This window comes from Balaenoptera musculus, chromosome 19 (assembly GCF_009873245.2).
Source record: "Balaenoptera musculus isolate JJ_BM4_2016_0621 chromosome 19, mBalMus1.pri.v3, whole genome shotgun sequence".
Lineage (NCBI taxonomy): Eukaryota > Metazoa > Chordata > Mammalia > Artiodactyla > Balaenopteridae > Balaenoptera > Balaenoptera musculus.
In genome coordinates, this window is record NC_045803.1 from 44,172,205 (window position 1) to 44,195,006 (window position 22,802).

At 39.2% G+C, this 22,802-nt stretch overlaps 1 pseudogene; it reads right to left on the bottom strand.

The window, feature by feature from the left end:
* Positions 1-10,507: 10,507 nt before the first annotated feature.
* Positions 10,508-11,250, bottom strand: LOC118885479 (annotated as a pseudogene).
* Positions 11,251-22,802: the final 11,552 nt, after the last annotated feature.

The following is a 22,802-nucleotide window of genomic DNA, read 5'->3' on the forward strand; positions in this document are numbered from 1 at the left end:
ATCAAGAAACATACTTTATAACCAGAATAGTCTGTGATGAATGGGGTAATAATATTCCACCCTGCCTATAAAGAAAAGTGGTATGGACATTATTGCTTTTTTGGACACTGGAGCAACTATATCACTCATTTCTGAGAGGTTGTCAAAAAAATTGAAGGGTTTAAATATATGACTTTTTACAGGAATTACTTCAACAATAGCTTATTCTACTGAGTCCACTGAAGTTGCAGTTGCAACAGTGAATTTCCTGCTGCGAGATGCAAATTGTGGGCTAATTGCAAGATTTAATCCAGGCTGTTTAGGGCAGTCCTCGAAAAACTGGGTTTCTGCAACACTATTTTATGAGTCAATACCAAATTTTCCATCACAAATAACAGAAGGAAATTTAAGAAAAGAAATAGTAATATTCAGAATGCAAGAGCTGTCAGAAATATAGACTGATCTTCAAGCAGATGGGTTTTGCTTTGTGAATCAAGGTGGTAATGAGACAAGGGAGCCATCCAGATTGATGCAGAACACCAAAACCTCCAAAAAACGGGGCCAGTATAGATGCCAACCAACTATGTGTAGTAAAACAAAATGAGGAAAATGAACGTACATTCATTCTTTGGTTAGTCACTCTCATAGGAGACACCACACTATTATACCTGTCTAGACCATGCACATGATCTAGCCTAAAAGAGAGCACTTCAGAAATGCCACAGTGAGGTAGGCGAGAATGTTTACTGAAATAGATAATTGAAAGCGCCACTTCTAGCCTGTCTGTTTTGCCAGCTGAATAATTGTGTCTGAAGCCCTGAGTAATCTCCATCTATATGAGTTGTTCAGATTAAATGGTGTCACCTGTAGTCATTGACAACTCCCCAGATCTTCTCTGTCAAGCACCATATGTGCATACCAGAGACATATCCAAAGGCTACTGGCAAACATCTTTAGATAATGAGTGCAAATTAATAACTCGTTTTGTACGTCACAAGAGATCATGCCATTTTAATGTTATGCCCTTTGGGTGAACACATGGGACAAAGATCTTTTAGATACTAATGAATAGTGTCTTACAAGGATTAATTTGCCTAACTTTTTGCTGAGCTGACATCACATGCAACATGGATTGATTTGTTGGGTCTGTGGTGGAGCTGGCTCTGTAGAACTAAGAAAAAAACGAGTTTTCACTTTGAGCTTTAAGAGGGATGTCATTCTGGATTCTCAGTGAAGCAGCTTCTCATAGGGTTACCATGTATGGCTGTGCAGGCTATACCCTCATTCACGTACAGCGTAGTCTGCATGAATGGTGCCCCCTGGAGTTGTGTGCACACAGTTAGTGCAGCTGTTTGCAGTGGAGCTGATAGCTTCTCATGACTGCCGATCATTTCATTCCGGATAACAGTGTATAATAGTAATGGTGAGTATAATACTCCATTGTATTAACAAGACTTTGGTTATACTCAAGGATTTATAGTCATTCTGATTAAGAATACAGTGGCTCCTGTGTTTATCAGATATGGGAGTTACATGTGTATGTGTGTTTTCTAATAAAAATTCAATAAAACTTTTTAGCTATCAGATTTCCATATATTAAAAGTATAGATAATTGCCAGTATTGGCTAGGGAACAGGGAAATAAGTATTCTCTTAAATTCTTATTTGGTAGCATAAATCAGTAGAGCTTTTTGATTTTTAGGGAAATTTGGAAATACTGTTACATAAAAAATGCATGTATCTAACAGAAATGCTTTCACAAGGGTACAGTATATATATATATATATATAAGTATAGTCTATTGTAGGTTGTAGTAACAAAGATGGACATTCAGACAGACATATTCCAAAGTAGGAATTTGATTATATCAATGGCAGACTGTGTCTTTGCCATGGACTGCTATGAAGTGATCAAAGAGTGAAGCAGACTGACTGACTGCATGTATAGTACACACCATTTGCAAGCATATGTGGCAGCCAGGTCTGTTTATAAGAACTGACCTAAAAGAGACCAAAGATATATCATTTAGTGGAAAAAAGAAAGTGGTAGTACAGTATTTAGAGCATGATCTCATTTATATAAGAATTAAGTAAGTAAAAATGACACACACACACACACACACACACACACACACATATGAAAACCATTCTGTGTATATAGACACTGAATTGTTACCTGTGATTTCCTCTGGAAGATGAGACTCTGCAGAGACTCCAGGACTCTCATTTGCTATGACATTATGTTTCTTTATTAAAAAATTGATGACAAAAAATAAGAAAAAAATTCTTATTTGTAATTTAAAAAATGAGCCTGCCAGCTTCCTGATTGGGAGTGCACTTAGGGGTTTTGCTTGGGCACTTTTATGATCGTGATTCTCATGATAATAAGCATCCACTAGACAAGGAGAGATGGGGTACCGAGGTCCGCTCAGAGCTCATTCCTGGCTCTGTAGGAAGAATCTTGACTCTGCCCCATTAATGGTGACCACAGTGGTTACTTGCTTGGCATGGTAAGCCTTGTTCTTAATGTTGACAAGGAGCTGCTGTATATATTCCCTAGGACTGACATTTCAGACAGTCACAAACCAGACTGACCATATTCACTCCCACCCCTCCAAAAAGTCCTTGTCATTTTTCTATGTCACTGAAGGATCAAAATGACACAATATGGAATATTTTTTCCTTGGTCTCATGGAAGTCCTGTGCTCAACCAGTTGTCGAGTGCTGGTGGTGGAAATGTTCTTAGCCTTTTTGGGTGGTAGACACATGAGAATCTAATGGAAGCCATGGAAACAATAATCATACCCTGAGTATACCCTCTTGAAACATTGTTTTGTACATAATTCAGGAGCTATTCTGCTCTTTTAGAGACATTCCATTAAGACACTATTTTTATTGGTGTTTAAAATTAGTGAACTGGAGAAAGTATGTTGGCAAGGAATATGTTTGTGTTCCATATGCATAGTTAAAAGTGGCTGTAACCTCAGTAGGAAGAAGGCCCTAGGAAGGCTGCTTTCTTCTTCAAAGATTTAAATAATGAATTGGTGCTCTAGGTTGATGCTTTGGAAAGTTGAGTGGGTTATGGGTTGGCGATCATGGTATTGGCGATGCATACTTGCTGAATGGGGACCCACTTAATCTCAGCATCGAGAACTGCTTGTCTTCTCCTGCTCTGTTTTCATTTTGTGGACATTGGGGACTTCATACATGATTCAGTTTTCCCTTTTTGGCATTGTTGCAAGAAAGTCTTAGAAGCAAATTGGTGGTCTGTTCAGAACAAGTATATAAGACTCAGTGCCATTTTGCATTCATCCATTTCTGGGTCTATTATACCCCTTGTATTTTTCTTTCCTCCCCCTCCTTCCCAATTTCTCACTTAGGTTGCCTTGTGTTATTTTCTGTAGTTGTAAAGCAGGTATGAGTCTTTCTTAAGAATAAAGAAGGATGTAAATAAATACAGAGATAAGTAAATAAATGCAATAGTCCTGGAAACAATGGCAGTTTGTCTCCTGTTTGATGAGACTCAGGGGTCAAGTTTCCCTGGTGCTCACCGGTGCATCTAGGGCTATGGTAAGAAACAAAACAGCCCACTGCCCAAAGCTGCTTGGAGTTGGCTCTGATGCAGTTGGGTGCATCTGGACAAAGCATGTAAACACACACATAGCGTGGAAGGAGGAGGCTATGGAGACTCTATCTGTCTATGAGAGAAGTTTTTGACTTACTTCTGAGGCATGGAGGAGGAGGGGCTTCCGAAGGCACATGGACTTCCAGGATGCAGAAACTCAAGAGAACTCAAGTCTCAGTGTTTCCCTAACGGCCACTTTGGTATGAATAAAAACCCCATTTGACTTGTGAAGTGGATATTTTTATAAAGCTGGTATTTCTTCATGTGATGACTTCTTAACCTGATAAGGAGGTGTCCCATATTTGCCTTTTCACACCCTACCTATAAGAACATTTTACAAACTAGTACAATGGAAACACCTTTTAAGTTCTTTCTTAAAAAAAATTTGTTCAAAGTCCTAACCACATAGATACTATGGCCACCTCATAATCAGTCATGTACACGAGGAGGTAATTTCAGGGTGTCCTTCCAGGGAAGGCTTCTTTTTCCCCAGTGGTTTGACTTCTTGGCCCCTTTGTATTCCTTAATGAGGGACACAGTTGAAGGCCGAGGCTGCTTTTTTAGTGAGTGATTGTGGGCTGAGATTCTGGGGCGTGGTGATTCTTTGACCATCAGGTACCATCTCACTGCACCTCAGCCTGGAGAACACCAACAGAAATACGTTATGTAATGTCTAAAGTAAACTTTAAAATATTTTGCATTCATATGTATTTTGCTTTTTTTGAAGGCATTGAAAGCACAGTAAAATGATTACCATGTTGTTATGAATAGCATCTTGCTGAAGGAGGTGAATGGCACTTTTTTCGTGTGATTTGTGAAGTTAAGGGCCAAAGAGAGACACAGAACAATTAACCAGCAATGGATCTGGGCTAGAATAAAACTCCCCTATCTGTCACTCATAGCTCTGAGCAACAGCCCCTACTCTAGCGTCAGAAGTCCAGTTTAAGTGCCATTTATTTTAATGGGGAGAATATCAACCTTTAGAGACCAGAGTTCCCCAGCCTGCCGAGTGAATGAATATTCAGTCACTTCAGTGTGTGTTTGATGGTAGTTAGCAACACAAAGCAAGCCCAGGGCCCAAAGAATGTGTAGAGGAATGTTAATTCTAAGAGCGACCATAACTTGATTTTCTTGATTTCCTTGAGTTTAAAGTCTCAGCCACAATATTACATTACCAAGTTATTTGCATTTGAAATATAATACCTGGGGGAGGGGTGACATTTAATTAAATTATAGGCTGCAAGGAACCAGGCTGGTACCACGCTGCGTGGAAGGTGTCGGCTGTACCTTTTGAGCTTTTCCTGAAAGGGAACGGACTGGGAGGAGGAAACGCTGATGCTCCCCAAGAAGTGTAACAGGGCTGAGCATGCGCAGTTGGCTGGTTTGGACTTAAAAATGCAGAGTGGAAAGTGCACATGTGAGAGTTCATGGAATGTGGAGAAGGGCAGGCTCCAGTCTCCACATTTTCTAAATTTCCTAAAGGAAGAGATAGAGTGAGAATCCCTGGCCTTATCATAGCCACAGCCCAGCCTAGGTCAGCATCTTCCCCAGTGAGAAAGAAAACTGGTTCTTTTGTCTTCAGAGTCAACATAGCTCAAGATAACTGGGGGACTGTGGTACCCTTGCTCCCACCCTCTTAAGAAGCCATGGTAATGATGAGGAAAGTCCACCGAGGGCCCCACCGCTCAGAGGTCCTTCCTTCTATGCCCTTAAGCCCCCATTCGCTGACTGGGTGTGTGTGAGGGGGAGCAACCAAGGTGTGTGCACAGAACTCTAGCCATCTTATCTCCTACAGCATCAGTTCTCAACCGGGGGAGATACTTTTCCCTCCCGGGGGACAATTTGCAATGCCTAGGAGCATTTGTGGTTATTATGACTGGGGAGGTGCTACTGGCATCTACTGGGTAGAGGCCCTGGCTGCTAAATATGCTGCTAAATAACCTGCAATGCGTGGGACAGCCCCTTACAACAGAGAATCATTTAGCTGGAAGAGTCAGCTGTGCTGAAGTTGAGAAACCCTATTCTAACAGAAGATGAGATTATGAAAGAGTGGATTCTAGCTACTGAGTCGTCTGTCAAGATAGAAAATAATCTATAAAATGCCCTGACCCAGTGTGTCATTCAGGGTCCAACTAGGAAAGTGAGTACCACTTTGGTATTTAAAAGAAGCAATTTTTTTATGAAGGGTAGTTGATTTACAATGCTGTGTTCATTTTTGCTGTGCAGCAAGGTGATTCACTTCTACATATATATACACACATTCTTTTTTAATATTATTTCCATTATGGTTTATCACAGGATATCGAATATAGATCCCTGTGCTATACAGTAGGACCTTGTTGTTTATCCCTTCTATATATAATAGTTTGCATCTGCTAATCCCAAACCCCCAATCCTTCCCTCCCCCACCGGCCTTCCCCCTTGGCAACCACGAGTCTGTTCTTTATGTCTGTGCATCTGTTTCTGTTTTGTAGATATGTTTGTTTGTGTCATTTTAAATTCCACATATAAGTGATATATGGTATTTGTCTTTCTCTTTCTGATTTACTTCACTTGGTATGATAATCTCTAGTTTCATCCATGTTGCTGCAAATGGCATTATTTCATTCTTTTTTATGGCTGAGTAATATTCCATTATATACCACATCTTCTTTATCCATTCATCTGTCAATGGACATTTAGGTTTTTTCCATGTCTTGGCTATAGTGAATAGTGCTGCTATGAACATAGGGGTGCATGTGTCTTTCTGAATTATAGTTTTGTCTGGATATATGCCCAGGAGTGGGATTGCTGGATTATATGACAACTCTATTTTTAGTTTTTTGAGGAACCTCCATGCTGTTTTCGATAGTGGTTGCACCAACTTACATTCCCACCAACAGTGTAGGAGGGTTCCAAAAGGAAGCAAATTTGATTCAGAGATTCAGTTGCGCAGGTGCTAGAGAGGCTGAGAAAACAGTGAGTCAAGGTAAAGATTAGCAACACCAGGAAGTCGCTACCATTTCTTGGCCAAGGGACAGGGAGATGTGCCGTTTGGGGATTATGGTAGTTAGAACCACGACAGGCCTGTCTGGTGGGAGCTAGAGCCAGAGAGGTGAGGAAGCTTCTGGAGGTACAACCTGAGGAAGAGAGGGAGAAATACTCTGATTTTTCTTTCCTTCCATCATGGAATCTCCCACTAGTGCCTCCCATCAGCTGAGCCCTAGCAGGAAGCCAGCTGTCCTGGGAGCCTGGGAAACACAGATGCAGGGAAGAGGGGTGAATGACTTTGAGTGCAAGCAGGTCCAAATGGGTCCATACAACAGTAAAGAGCCTGGTGAACTTTCCAGAACGCCAGAACCAACCATGGCATCTTTGAGCAAACATCCCAAGGGTTTTGCATTACAGCTGGTGCTGTTCACGAAACATCATCTTTCCTTCTGCCTTGGAACTTGAGGCTTAAAATAATTTTAAGATGCCCTTGAGAGAGAGAGAGATAACACCCACTTGTTTCTTTGTCATTCAGCAAACTTCAGGTGTTGAATGGCCTCATGACATGATGGAGAGTTTTGTGTCTCTGTGCAGACAGCAAAGTTCATTGGAAATCCACGTCAATGTGCAGAGCACACACTGTTAATTTTACTGGATCTGTGGCAAATTCAATCCTTCATTGTCAGGCTTCAGCTCATTTTGGTGGCAGTGATCTTGCTTCTTGTTTCACTCAGATGTATCGTCTCCATGGGTCCTGCCTCTCTGGAATCAGGCTGAAAGGAGAAGGTTGTTGGGGAGCTAGAGAACCTGCTGTGATGAATTTTATTTTTCCTTACAGTGTGATTTTAAAAAACTAGCCAGAGTAAAGGAAATTAATTTGTTTCCTATTTGAACTGCCCAACAGGTCCCCAAACTCGTGGGGATAAAAGTGATAAATTTTTAAGTGTCTCCTTTAAGAGAGTTCTCTAGATGCTTAATTATTTTTGCCCCACTTTTGATTATCTGCACTAATGGAGATGTGGAGGGCACAAATCAATAAAAATCCCTTGATAATCCACAAAACTCAATGTTGTCATTAGTTTTGACCTCCTCCCCCACCAAGCCTTTTATCAGAGCTACTAAAAAGTGCCTCTGCACCTCCCGGGTTCTCAGTATATTCAACTTGTTGACAGGCTGACTGATAAAATTGTCTGATTTGAGTTATATCTCTTTTTCTCTGCTCCTGCCCACTCTTTGGGGGAGGTGCTAATGAGCAGCCCAAGAACAAAACCACAGGAAAAAGAGACCATAGAAAAGCCAGGGTAACACACAAAATGATTAAATAGCTCCCATATCCGTGAAACTTTACTCTATAATGTCAGCTTTGTGGGATTGTTTTTCTCTTTTCCTAAAGTAAATTGAAATAACTCAAATGGGCTAAATATATGTGGCCTGCATGGACCCTCTGAAGTTTTGAATAGCTTTTGTGTGGTATTCGTTTTCTGGGGAAAGATTTTTAATTATTAATCTTTTTATAAATTGCATTGATGTTACTCCTCATGCTGGTAAAATGCCCAGACATTTTCTTAAACACCTTTAAGGCAACTGAGAATTGGGGTGTTTGTCTTAATCCCCTTCGGGATGACTATAAAGAAGAAAGAACTTGAGGACCAGGTTAAATTGTTTTTCTTGTTTTGTTTTGTATTTGTCAAACAAATTTATCCATTATCCAAAATGGACTCATGGATACCACAGAAAAAAAACCAGAACACAGCTGGCTGCATCGCCATCTTCAGGCTCCTGCCCACCCTTCTTTTTATCCCCCATGGTGTAGGGATCTGGCAGAATTGACAATGAATAAAGCATACATTGCCACAAATACCAGATCTCTTAAAACTCCTAACTTACATTATTCTTTAAGATCTGCAGTAGCACCACTGTTTGGGTCTAGTACCTACTCAAGATGACCACATGTCTTCCAGTTTTGCCAGGATAACACCACTAAATGAATGGAGTGCCTGATAAAATGTGCAAAGGTGAAATGCAGTGACATGTTCTCATAAGGAGGAATGAATTGGCATCTGATTAGATCCCTGCAAGGGAGCCAGCGACCCCTCCCTTTGGGCTTTATTCTCCGTGGAGGAATGAACTTTCCTCTTTCTGAAGGAAAAAAGCAGTGCATTTTCTGGTTTTCCTTTCTGTGTTTCCTTCAGTCATTTTTATTTCAATTTGCCAGATATCATTTGAAAGCAATTTCATAAACATTGAAGTGGCTATGAAGTTCAGTGTTTGTATCTGGCAGGTGGCTTATAAAATTTAAGGAACTTCCTGGTTTTGAAGAATTGGGATGATGTGTCAAGGTTCAATCAGAGTAGCAAACCACCTTGAGTGATTAGAATGAGGGATTTATTATGGGGTTTAGACCTTACACAGTTGTGGGGGCTGATAGATTGGTCCTTGTAGCCTCTTGCCTCAGCATCCAGTGTTGGAACTGAAGTTGCCATTGGTCAGTCTGACCAGCAGTTGGAAAAAAAAAAAGCTTGAAATGGACAGAAATGAGAATGAACTAGAAACTCATGAGAATAACTGAATCCATGAGCAGAAACTGGTCAGAGACAGATAGGGATTCCACTTCCAATCTCAAAGAGACTGGATGACTGGAAAGAGAAGATGGTACCCTTCACCAAGGAACTGTGCAGGCACTTGGCCAAGGACTGAGAAGTTGAAGGAACAGATCCAGCAGGAGCTGGAGGAACTGTGGGTCCAAGCGCTGCTGCACATCACCTGGGTGAGCTAGTGGATCCCTGACAATGTATATGAGCTGTCATTTTGCCTGGTACCCAACCAGATGCACCAACGTTCAGAGCATTAAAAAAAAAGAAAATGCTGGACTTTGTTTCTGCCTTCCAAATATTGCACAAAATGTCATTTGTGGGTGATGCTAACTCACAACTCTACAGGGAAGGGGATGCTGGAAGGCAACCATAGTTCTTGCTTAGTTAAGGTGACACAGCACAAAGTCACTCAATGACATAACTCAAAAGGGAACGTCTCTGGGCACACAGAAATGTAATGGAGACCTCACACTCTGGAGAAGGCACCTTTCCAGGAACCGTATTTATTGGTAAATAGCAAAGTGTCACTGTTTAGTGACAGCACTTTTCAACTTTCAAAGTTGCATTTTTTTGTTTGAAACTTGTTACATTTAATTTACTAATCCTTGTAAGCCATGATACTTATACATGGAAAATTACTCTCTCTACAAATGCTGAAGTTTCTGATAATCTCAGAGAAACATTTTACTAACTGGAATATATCTTCAGGTTTTTTTCTCACACTGAAGTGTGTATATATTTCAACCAAAATATTTGTACAGGTATTATCTTATTGCTTTAATTCAGGGAAACTTTTTGTGATAAAAAATTGGTAAGGTAAAACTCATCAAATTATCTGTCTTTTTGTAATTCTTCTGAATGTTTTGCCAAATTATAGGCTTTCTCAATTTCATTTTACATCACTAAAAACATAAACTTATATGATTTTTAAAGAAGCTCTCTACCAAAATATGCTTTGCACAGTTTGAGATATTCTAAAGCATGTTTATAGAATTTTAAAATAAAATCTTGCACATTATTTGTGCTCTCATCATTTAATATGTTTAAATTTCCTTCATGCTTTTTTGGGAATAAATTTAATGTGTTCTTATGTACAAATTTTGTTTCCAGTAATTGTCATTCACTGAATTCTTCATGCTGTATTTTTTTGGTATTCATTTGTTGACTACTTGATTAAGGTTTTCTAAGTGATTTTGAACAAAATGCAACCAACATTTAGAGGACTCATTTATTTAAAAAATTAATACCATTGTAGAACAAATAGGTCAGTTTTTTTTTCAATTTAAAAGCAGTCACTGTTTATTAACTGACCAGATTACAAAAATAATCATGGCAGATACCTTAGTTCATCCTTCTAATAAGCCTGTTGATCTAGTCTTCCCTGTTGCCAGCATCTCCACCTTCTACAAAATGGGTGGTCTTTTCTTCATTCCACCTCGTGGAGAAGACAATTTGAAGGGCCAGAAGAAGTTGTTTGCTTCTTTGAAACACTTTTCAACAGCATAGATCTGATGAATCAGATCCTCCATGCAGATGATGCCATAGTTACCAAGAGATCGAACAATCAACGCATCTGTCAGGGCAATTCGCTTCTAGTTGCTTTTGCCATAACCATGCTTGTAGATCGACTCATTTACTGACTTCAGGTTTGGGTACCCCCTGTAATGTATGGCTCCACAATTCTCAGCATGTTAATTGAAGCCTTGTTGAGCTTCACAAAGGTGCCACTGAAGGTCTGACAGAGGCGAAGAAGCTGCAACACCTTACAGACCTTTGGGCTCACACCATTGATACCTCTGATCCTGGTGACAAATGCCAGTTTGGGTTCCACGGGTACATTGAAGTTTCCAGCTTTTCTTGCCATCCTAGCCATTCGAATCTGAATTCTGTACATCTGCCGTATCCCTTGTGACAATGCTTAGCTTTTTCATAGATAAGCTTCCTCCTTGCCTTTCGAAGCATCTTTTGGGCAAACTTCTTTCTTAGGTGCTTGATCTTAAGCTCTGCAAAATTCTTTCGCTTTTCCTTAAGGGTGTCTGGCATAGCAGGAACCTTCTTTTTCTTCTCTTCTGCACCCTCCATGGTTCCAGCCAGAAAAGAGGCCAAATAGGTTGATTTTTAACGTAGTTCTTCAAAATTTCAAATCTAAAACCCAATTGATAAAAAAATAATAATAATAATGATGAGCAGCAAAGAAAAAAAAAATCATACAGTCATGGTAACGTCTTTTTGAAAAGTTAATTTTACTTCAGCTTAGTCAAAAAATCTTTGTACTTTATTTAATGTATTTTGACTATATAAAATGTAAATTTTAGCATCTATTTCAACTAAAATCTCATATGAGTGAAATTAAAAAAAGAGTCATTTGATCTAAATGAAAAGTCATGGTTGATAGAGTGGTGTGCAATTGAACCTTCTATAGCTTTACATATTAAATCATAATTTTTTTGGTATAGTGTTCTTTGAATAACTACTAACTTTTTAAGTAGAATACAATACTTCTTTAGCAGATTTATGTTTTTTGCTTTTCTTGTAGTCAGTGATATCACTATGATCTCTCTATGGTGGATGGTAAATGTTAACACATATGTCATGCAAGTTATAAGCTCACATCAGCTTTTTAAGCAGTAGAAATTCAGAATTTAAGTTTTCTTTAAATATGTATTTTTTGTGGCTTTGAGCTCACTGATGGCTAGAGTTTATTGCAAAATAAAAAAGTATTGTCAAATATTTACATAAATAAATAAATAAATGTGTTGTTGTAGGCTCTCACCATACACTGAAGGAGATAACCCAATAGTAAAAGCACGCAGACTACTCTTACAGGATCCATGACAGGACTGCTATAATTTTCTACTTTTCTTGCTGACCTCACCACCTTTGTACATCTTACAGGCATGGGCTATGGCATTTAAGAATCCAGCAAAGGGAGTAGTGACAAATATTTCTCTCACCACCATCATAAACCAGAGGAGTTAGATCTTCCTAAGTGCTTATTTTATCAGCAATTACTCTGCAAGTTGTCCTTGAAAGAGAGGAATGAATTGCCCCCGGAAAGTGTCTAGGAAAGAGATATGGGCTAACAGTGGTCATCTCTCAGACTTAGCCATGTGCTAATGTGAGAATTCTATTACTACACATACATTTCATCCACAAGTAAACAATACCATGGCAGAAGTTGGAAGAACAAAGTGCAGATCTACTAGATCCATCTTGGATTATTTTTTAATGCCTTTGTGACTAATGATACTTCATTAGTAAGAGAAAAATCTAAAACAAGTGATAAAACAAATGGGACACCAGGATAACAGTAGTAACCTGGGATTGTCCTGGGCAAATCAGAATATATGGTCACCCTACTCAAAGGCAAAATGTTTGCTTGTGTGTTTATTTTATTTCTAATTTAAAGGACTTGATGTAGATTTTCTCAACTCTGATCTTCCTTGGTTGGTAAGGAGACCATTCCAAGGAAACACTAAGCCGCAGTGAAACCATAAGTAAATGTTGAAATTGTGAGTCAGCCTTCTTTGCCGTTTTTAGGAGAGTGGATCCCATTTGGTCTGATATTATCAAACTTGAGATTATTCTGAATATTCTTAGTCTAGAAAGCTGCACATATTACTTACACTGACCTAATTGGTAGAGATGGTTATTAAATGGAAATAGTTTCATTCAGAGTTAGAATAATTTCTAAAATTACAGTGTTTGCAGCAAATAAAAAACATATCAAATCCTGAAAACCTCAGCTAGGGTTCACATTTTAAACAAATCAACAGGCATTTGAAACAGAAAAATGACTTTATTCTGCTACTTTATTTTACGAATTGTTATCTACTCAACATAGGCCCAGTTCTCTCTAGTGCATCAATCCAAAATGTGTATCTTTAACCCTTTAGGCCTCCTATGAAGAATGGCTTTTCTCTTGCAACTTACGCCTAAATGATTCCTTCTTAGAGGAACACAGTTTGGGTTAAAAACTCTTGTTTGGCTTTATTTTGAACATAATGCCCCATTTACATTTTCCTATTGTAGCCTGGTTATTTCAGAAACTTTCCTTGAGGAGTTTGGAGTAGCTTTTCTCCACTCTGAACATCATTGGTTTATGTGTATGAGCTGCTGTAAAGCGCAGTGATTGCCTAAAAACACTATAGTTACTTAAAAAAGATGACTTTGATTGTGTGTTTTTTGTTCCCATCACAATAACACTTTGCAGGTGATTATTAAATTAGAGATTTTCTTTGTTTTTCTAACAACAAAAAAAAACCCTTTTTTATGTCAGCACCAATTATGAGAGGTAATTTTTCACATTTTACAAAAGATTTTTCTGTCCTACCTCCACGCCCCTCCCCCAGATAAAGAAGGGCTTTGACATTCTATGACAGGGAGGGTTTTTTGCATACACAGTGCTTTTGACTTTTCTTTTAAAAAAATCTGTTGACTCTATTGAAATGTGACAGGACAATATTTAACCTGAATAGAGGCATGTTGACTCCTCTTATTAAAACTGACAGTTAAGGACGTTTCTCTCTTTATTCCTTCTGATACACGCAGACAAGTCTTCACTGCTAACTAGTATACAAAATCAAAAACAAAAAAATACAGAGCGAAGAGATGACTACCTTATAAACAATATATGAATGACAATTGCAAGTTTAATCTAGCAAAGAAACCTTTTTTTATCCTTTAAGAAAATTAAAGCCCTTTCAAATTAGCTTGATATATGAAGACAGACTGACATCATTAATTTTCAAATATTCACTCTTCTTTCCTAGCTGCCTTTCCTCTCAAAGATAGGCAATGTTCCGCTAAGCCCTGGACAGGACCACAGCGACACCTATGGAGAGAGTCCAGGGCCTCCATTGAGTCTTGTGTAGAGCTTGCAGCTTTGTGTCTTATTTCTTGGAATTCCTCTGCCTATTTTACTCTCATGGGACAAAAATGGTGGCCATGGAGGTTTGTCCCTGAGCTTCCTACTACCTGATGCTTGGTTTCTCTGTTTCAAAAAAAATACAGCTGGAAATATCAAGCTTTCAAAGTTCTTTCCATTTTGTTGGACCAATAAAGAGACTCATTAGCATGAATGAGGCTTAAGTTCCTTTGAGTTGTGCATCGAGTGGGCCTCTTGGGAAGAGCACAATTGGGAACCGGATGCCAACTTTCAGAGAGAGGCAGAAACCATATGGAATTTGGATGTCTTTGGGTACTTGCCCACTCTCCTTAGCTTCCAGGAGCCAAATCTCTTAAAAGCAACTGTTGGCTTTCTTATGCGTCATGCACTGGATATTTATGTGACATAAGTAAACTGTCCACTGAGACTCACACTTTTTTTTTTTGGTAAGAGGGAGGGTTTTACACAGTTAATGATAGAGTCATTTTTGTTGTAATATAATTTGAGTTGTAGCAAAATCATGAATGGAACTGTGTGATAGTGCCAGCAAATTTACCTCTTATTCTCATTTCCTTGCTGAGCATTCTCTCCTCTGCATTTATCACCAGAGAAGGGTACTTTCAGTGGTCATCAAGGTTTTCAACATTTTGTTGTGGAGAGTCAGAAAAATAGCAATTTGTTCCATGGCAGCCTTCTCTGTTAGCCATGCAGAAGAATCAGTCTTCTGTGCATTGGTACTGATCTGTCCAGTTTAGTCTTGAGAAATTACCCTATTTCTATTTCTCCGGTTATCCTGAAAGGGGCCAGGTGAGACACTTGGTCAAGGCAGCCTGTAGATTATACTGTAGAAGCAATTCTAGATGTTTTTCTTTCTTGAGTAGAGGGACCCAACAGTACCTATGGTAAAAAAAAAAACTACCCTCAGATCTTCAGTCTAAAGGTGTCAAAAACACTTAAAATTTGTGTGTAAATTTCAGTTCCTATCCTTTGTGTTTGTCAAGATTGTGCCAAGTCTTTCATGATGTCTTAGTTGGGGTTACCCCACCCCAAACAGAAAATGGTCCCAGGTGTGCTGGAAGGGAGTGGGGGAAGGGAAGGCAGCCCATGAGGGATGTGGTAAAGTAGGTCAGTACTGTGGGCAACTGGAGCTTCATGCTATTGGGGGTCATCAGAGGCTACACAGACCATCCTTGATAATGAGACTGTTGAGGGACAAGAAAGCTCTTTATCTGTAACTTCCATCTCTTGTTATTTGAAGGTCATTACTGGGCATCAGTTTCTTAGCACTTCAGGCCTCTCTTCTGTCCTGAACCCACCACCTTGGCTAGAGAGAGCAGGAAGCTATGTGTATGGGAACTTTCTGCTGATTACCTCTGGGATGGCCTGAGGGGATCCAGAGAAAGCACCAGTAGCTTCTGGTACACATGGTTTACGTGGTTTAGAGAATTAAGTACAGTTGTAACTCTGTGGGTGTTTGAGTGTATGTGTGTTGGGGGTAGGGAGGATTATTAGTTCTTCTTAGCCTTAAGGTAAAGTATGTATGTGTGTGTGATGGTGGGTATTACCACTGTGATACTCAAGCAGGGATACAGGGTTCTTGTTACATATAGAGTGAAGACTGTCACGAGCAGGAGGAAGGAGCTACAGATTCCCAAGTTCTCTGCTTGGCTATTTGAGCTCTAACTGAATATAAGAGGCAAAAAGAAGAGACACATTAATTAGACAACACGACTGCCAATAAATCACAAGAGTTATCATGTATGAGGTTGAAGGTGGGCCACATCAAGTTTTATTTTCTTTTTATTTCAGCTGTCATTAGCTCTAGAATGGTGCTCTCCTTAGAACTTCTTGCTAGTTCCATGCAGCTATTGAGATATGGCTAGTGTGACTATACTAGTTTGCTACGGCTGCTATAACAAAATACCTCAGACTGGGTGGCTTACACAACAGGAATTTATTTTCTCTCAGTTCTGAAGGCTATAAATCTGAGATCAAGGTGTTGGTAGGGTTGATTTCATTCTAAGGCCTCTCTCCTTGGCTTGCAAATAGCTGCCTTTTTGCTGTGTGTCCTCATATGGTCTTTTCTTTGTGCACACGCATCCCTGGTATATCTCTGTGTGTGTTAATTTCCTCTTCTTATAAGGACACCAGTTAGATGGAATTAAGACCCACCCTAAAGACCTCATTTTAACTTAATTACCTCTTTAAAGATCTCATCTCCAAATATAGTCACATTCTCAGATTTTGAGGGTTAGAACTTAAACATATGAACTGGGGGGACATAATTCTGTCCGTAATAGTGACTGGAGAGCTATAATTACTAACTTATCTAATTTTAAATAATTTAAATTTGAATAGCTACATGCTGCTAGTGGCTAATATTGGGCAGTACAGCTCTAGAAGGTTTACTTATTAGCTCTTCTACTGTGAATCCAGAAAAGTCTGTAGCAATGGGATTCTTCCTTGACCATCAAGGGGATGGTTCAACTGGAACACCAGACACTGTATTATGTCCTAGGGGTTTTCCACATTAGAGATTTCCATGATTCTTTGATAAACAGTGAAATCCAAGGCTGGAAGAGAGAGAAAAGCAGGTCCTAAGGTTGAAGGTCAAAAGTAGAGCTACTAGCCACAGTCAGGGGCTGAAACCTAGAAACTGGATGGGAGCATAAGAAAATCTGGAATAAAGTGTAGAGGGTCCTGGACACTTGCTATGATTCTGATTATAAGTGGTCTCATCTTATTCTTGACTTGCCACGGTCCTTGACAACAGTCTCTAGGTCATATTCATTCTGTTTAGGGTACATACTGGGTTAATGTACGATTCAGTCATCCTTTCAAGAGGATTGTTTCTCTCTTCGTGAATCATCTAATCTGATACACCTCTTTTGTCCCGGTAGCCTCTGTGTACTGGGAAGAATTATGTCTTCTCAATGGCAGCCAACAGGAGAGGGTCCTCGGTACGTGTGCTATACTTAGGTCTCCTCTACGGCAAGGGTGGCCTGGGTGGGCTCCTCACATTCAGTGCTTGTGCCTACTGAAGTTCAGTTGGGTCTAGTTGGTCTGCTTTGGCCTCACCATTGCCTCTGGTCCCCTCCATGTGTGGTGTCTTCCGGTCTACCAGTTCTCTCACTAATTACTTGTCCACTCCTTTCAAGGCATCTGGTGCTCCTATATTGCCTGATACTCGCACAGGCTCTGAGAACTAGGGTGCTACCTCAAGTCCCATTGTTCTCAGCAGGGAGTGATTTTGCCCCTTCGATAGAGGACACTGGCAATGTCTGTAGATATTTTTGGTTGTCCCACTGGGGAGGTGGGCATGGATTGCCTGGCATCGTAGGTGGTGGCCAAGAATTCTGTTAAACATCCTATAATGCATAGGACAACTTTCACAACAAAGAAGTATTTGGACTAAATTGCTGAGGTTGAAAAGTTCCTTCTAGTCCATCTTTTTAATTAATTAATAAATTAAAATTTAAAACAATTTTTTATTGGAGTAGAGTTGATTTACAATGTTGTGTTAGTTTCAGGTGTACAGTAAAGTGAATCAGTTATACATACGCATATATCCACTGTTTTTAAGATTCTTTTCCCATATAGGTCATTACAGAGTATTAGTCCATCTTTTTAAATACCTCCTTCCACCATTTCTAAACAATGCTTTGGCAGTAACACTATGTGAAGTTTTCTATCGCTCTTCACTCCCAATTTTTCTCAGGAGTTTTGACCCCAAAGGGGAATTCAAGGTACTTATATCTGATCTGTTACTTGCTTTCTCTTTGTCATCTGCGGCACTTACTCTCCTCTGTGGCTAATTGATTTGGGTGCCCCAGGCTTAGCTCCATCAAGGGGTGCTTTTACCTATCCACCCTTCCCCTGAAACAATGAAACACATTTATTTAATGGATGGTGAGAGGAATCCACCTAAGGGGAAAAAATTAAATAGTTTAATATTTTCAAAATATCATCCCCATTATGCTATGGCTAATGGAGCTACTGCAGAGTATTGGTGAGCATATGGTACAAGGGTGTGGCAGGCACTGAGAGGTATGGTGTCTGAGTGGGTGTCCTATTCTATAATCCCAATCACTCATGGTTTGAAGGGGGAGCTCGGTTTTATTCTCAGCACCACTGCCCATGCCTTCTTCTAAGTAGCTTAAATCATGTCCTGACCTTGTTCCTAAGAGCTGCTGGTTTGAGAGAATTAGAGAAGGGAATAAAGGGAGGGGCTTAGGTAGCTCCTCCGTGCTTCTCCATTCCCTTCTCTTACTCTGTGCTCCAAACCCATTCCCTGACCCCCCGGCCTCAACACGCACGTGTACAAGGCGGTAGCAACGCTGAGAAATGGTGCTGATAGGTGGATGATCCTGGCTTCCTTGGGGCTCCCTATTGCCACCTTGGCCCCTGTCCCACTGAGGACCGCAGTCAGCTTCAAACTTAGCACTTTCTGGGCCACACTGGGTACTTTCCTTTGTGATGCAGGAGAGCTGTTGGCCTGCAAGCCTGAGCACATGTCTCCTTTGCTGCTGCCTCTAGGAAACAGAGCCCTAGTGGCTGGGCTTGGCAAAGCACAGAGCATTTGAAATCAGTCTGGGCCAAAAATGCAGGTCTAGTTTTCTTTTTATATATAAAAGCTTTTTAAAAAAATCTTTAAATTTGTTCTTCAAGAAGAAATAAACCTTTATTAGACCCTGTGTATTGCTGTAAATTTGATTGACCAGATGTTTGTCAGATTTAATACACGCTGTTTAAAAAGTTGCTTTCTACATCTTGACTGAGGCTCTTTCTGGTGAGGAAGGAGCCGGTTTATAGGAAACAATGAAATAATTTTTTACACCTTACAGATGCTCTAATCCCATTACAGACTGAGGTGTTTAAAATTCTTGGTGTTTCTTGCTTTATTTTTATGGTATGAGTGATTGTGAAGGAGAAAGCCAAGGCAAGAAAATATTTAAATAAGGCATCCCCCCCAGGGGATGGTGGGGGCAGGGGTGGAGGGAGGAATACAAGGAATGTTTGAGAGTTATTTTTTGTATTTGATTTGCTTTCCGGCCATGGCTACTGGCTACAGCTGAAAGGCCACTGCTAGAATTTTGATCGGTGATGCCAAGCTCTTGGACCACAATCCAAGATGTTGCTATGCAGAAGAACTGGGGCTAGGTTTTCTCCAGTCCAACTAAACAGAATGTGGCTTCCATAATCCCCTAATGTCCTCTCTTGAAAACAGGCCATTAGTGTGTTTCCTAAAAGGGTAGCAGATTCAAATGCAAGATACAAGGACCAGGCAGATATCAAAAGTGGCCAAAGTGAGCCAGGCGGCTCTCTGCAGCAAACTGGGGGACTCCAAGCCCACCAAAGAAACAGTGAGTGCTCAACTACAGCATCTTGTGCTCTGTGGAACTGTGAGCCCAGTAAAGGGATGTTTATGAGAAATTTCCCAATTTTAAGTAAACAAAATTCACCTACAGGGTATACTCTGCCTAAGGACAATAGGTTTGTAAATCTTCTTCTGATAAAATGTGTATAAATAGAAATGCACCATTTAGAAATAATTAGTCCCCACATTTGAATTGTTAGAACTAGTAAAAGTGTTCTTAAGCTTTGGAAGCTGACACAGGAGTTGTCAGCCTTTTATTTTGCTTTGAAAGTATATTAAGCAGACACAGTTACTATTTACTATCACCAGCATGTTTCATAAAAGAAAGGACATTAATCCCCACCCCCACCCCCCAAAAGAGTAGGAAGGAAACCATCTCAGACTTAATAATAGCCTTTCAGATGAATAATTTTATTTCTATGAAAAAAATCATGAAATTATCCATTCTTTTCTAATTTTCTAGTGAACACTTCCTCACAGACCAGTGGTGATCTACAGACCATTGCCCAAACTATCCCACCTGTTAATATTACTGTCCCACCTATTCAACTACTTACACCACTGGAGTGTTCTTGGGTTTTATCCAATGACCAATTAAGTCTATAATTATTTAAGTCACATAAAGGAGAAATATGTCTTTTTTATTACAAAATAATACAAAAAGAAGAAAATTACGATTGCCCCACTTCTACTTCTGTGAGATGACCACTGTAAAAATTTTGGTGTATACCTGTCTTATATTTTTTCTAATTGTATATTTGTTTGGAATCCTACTGTCTGTGTTGTGTCATAGTCTGTGTTTTCACTTCAGTAATACGTTGTGAACATTTTTCTTTACTCACTAATCAGCAATATTTTTTAATGGCTTAGTAGCATTATGTTTTGTGGCACAATTTAATGTTGATGGTTATACATTCATATTATCTCTCATTTTGAACTTTCTATAGAGCACTCGGAATGAATATCTTTATAGCTGTAGAACCTACCTTCTGAATATCTTATTTTGCTTGTTTTTCTTTTTGTACTTCCCTGGATCTCTAGTAAACTTCTTATACGTAAACACAAGTTCATTTCATCTGTATTCCCAGTCTAAACCATTTGTGAACTGTCCAGGGAATCAACAGTGGAAGATGATTTTGTGGCTAGTTGGGGCTATGTTCCTCATAATGGGTGCTATTAGATAATCAGTGTGAAGCAACATTGAGCCACTTTGGTAAAACGAGTGACAAGTTCTGGTCTCATCAGTGGAAGGGAGAACAGTTTAACCATGTCATCTGGCTTCAGCGTTTAGCTTTACAACCACATAGGTGTCAGGCAGCCATGTGAGTATCCATGAGTTCGATACTGAGACAGTTGGAAATTCAAGAACCATATGATTCAACTGTTCTGCTTAGAAAGAGATGAGAAATGCCAAGCTCTCTTAATATCTGGTTGCATCTTCTCGTATTATTTGAACAGATTTAAAAACATTTTAAAATATACCCTTTCCAGAGAGAGATAGACTGTCCCTGCTTTAGATCCAGTTTGCACAGAAATGTTGCAAATCTTCTTTGTGAGTCATTCTTATCCAGGTTATTGGAGGCAATTTCATTAAATGTGTCATGGTTTATATCACCATTCAGAATCTGCTTACCACTTGGCTCACCTTTACAATTTAGTTTCTCCTTAGAAAAAAATGTACTTTTCTGGAGATTTGGGCATATCTGATTCTCATGTTATTGTATTTCATGGCATACTCTGCCTACTGCACTTTGAACTAACTTCTCTGAATGCGAGATGAGAGAAAAGAACCTGTGCATTTGAAAGAAGTTTAATTTTGCTGCCTACGAATCGGAGCCAAGTGTGAGAGGACTTCTTGGTTCATAAAGTCAAGCTTAATTTTAGGAAAATGGTGTTGGTGTCCCAGATAGCTTGAAATTGAATTATGACAGTTGGAACTTGTTTTATTCACTCTACATTTTTCATAAGTCCAATGAACAGTGCTCCAAGGCACGGTCAACCAACTGAATATGACATCATCGTCCTTGGTTTCTTTGAATCATTATCTCTGAGCAGAATGTGAATGCTACTTGTTTATTGTCTGTTGTTAAATTAGCATGTAAGTTCCATCAGGGCAGGAATCTCATTCATTTATTAACAGCTATAGGCTCAGTATCTATTTGAGCCTTAAGCATATGGGAAGTGTTTACTAGCTATTGAATGAGTAAATAAATGGATGAACCATCAAAATTGGGTAATTCACTAGTGGCATTATTCAAGGCCAGCTAGTAGTAATTTCTCTTGGCCCATGCACATTTTCCAGAATCAAGATATTGTTCTCTTAGAGATTGGGTCTATGGCAGGAGAACCAAAGAGCGTCTCCTTGCATGCATCTTCAGGACCACTGAAAAAATACAGCCCTACTAACACACAGAGATAACCCCTCTTTATATTTCTGTATGTGTAGTCTCCTACAGTTTTTTTCAATGCATAGGTATAGTCTTATAGACATCACAAAATTGTACAAATATAACTAGTGTATTTTCCTATGTCATTAGATGCTACTTTAAAAGCATGATTTTAAATAGCTATATGACATTTTATCATGTGAATGGACCAAATTTTATGTCACCATTATGTCTAACCACCGAAATGGACATTTAGATTATATATTATTTAGATTATGTATTATTTTTCTCTCTTTTAAATAATATTGTGATTAAAATCTTCATACCTAACTTCTATACATAATATTCCGATGTTTAGGATTAATTCCCAAACACTGAAATTTGTGGTTAAAGAGTAGGAATATTTTTAAAAGTGTAAAAAATATGGCCAGATGGTTACTCAGAGAGGTTGTACCACGTTATGCCCATGTAACCCATATCTGCAATTCTTTTCACACTAGCATTTGTCATTAAAAATGAAACAAACAGGGACTTCCCTGGCTGTCCAGTGGTTAAGACTTCGCCTTCCAATGCAGGGGGTGCAGGTTCGATCCCTGGTCGGGGAGCTAAGATCCCACATGCCTTGTGGCCAAAGACCAAAACATAAAACAGAAGCAATATTGTAACAAATTCAATAAAGACTTTAAAAAAAATAAAAATAAATAAAATTTTAAAAAATGAAACGAAACTTTGTCTATGTGTTAATAGAAAATATTATCTTACTTTCTACTTCATTGATTGTTAGCATTTCTTGGTTCATTATATTTTTTCTTTGTGAATCTTATTTTAATGTTCTTGCCCATTATTCTATGGGTTATTCATCCATTTCCCAGATATTTATTACACAGCTACTATGTGCAAGGCACTGTTCTAGTCATTGGGGAAACAACAGTGAAAGAAACAGCAAATGTCTATTGTTGTAAAAATTAAATGCAATCATGTCTG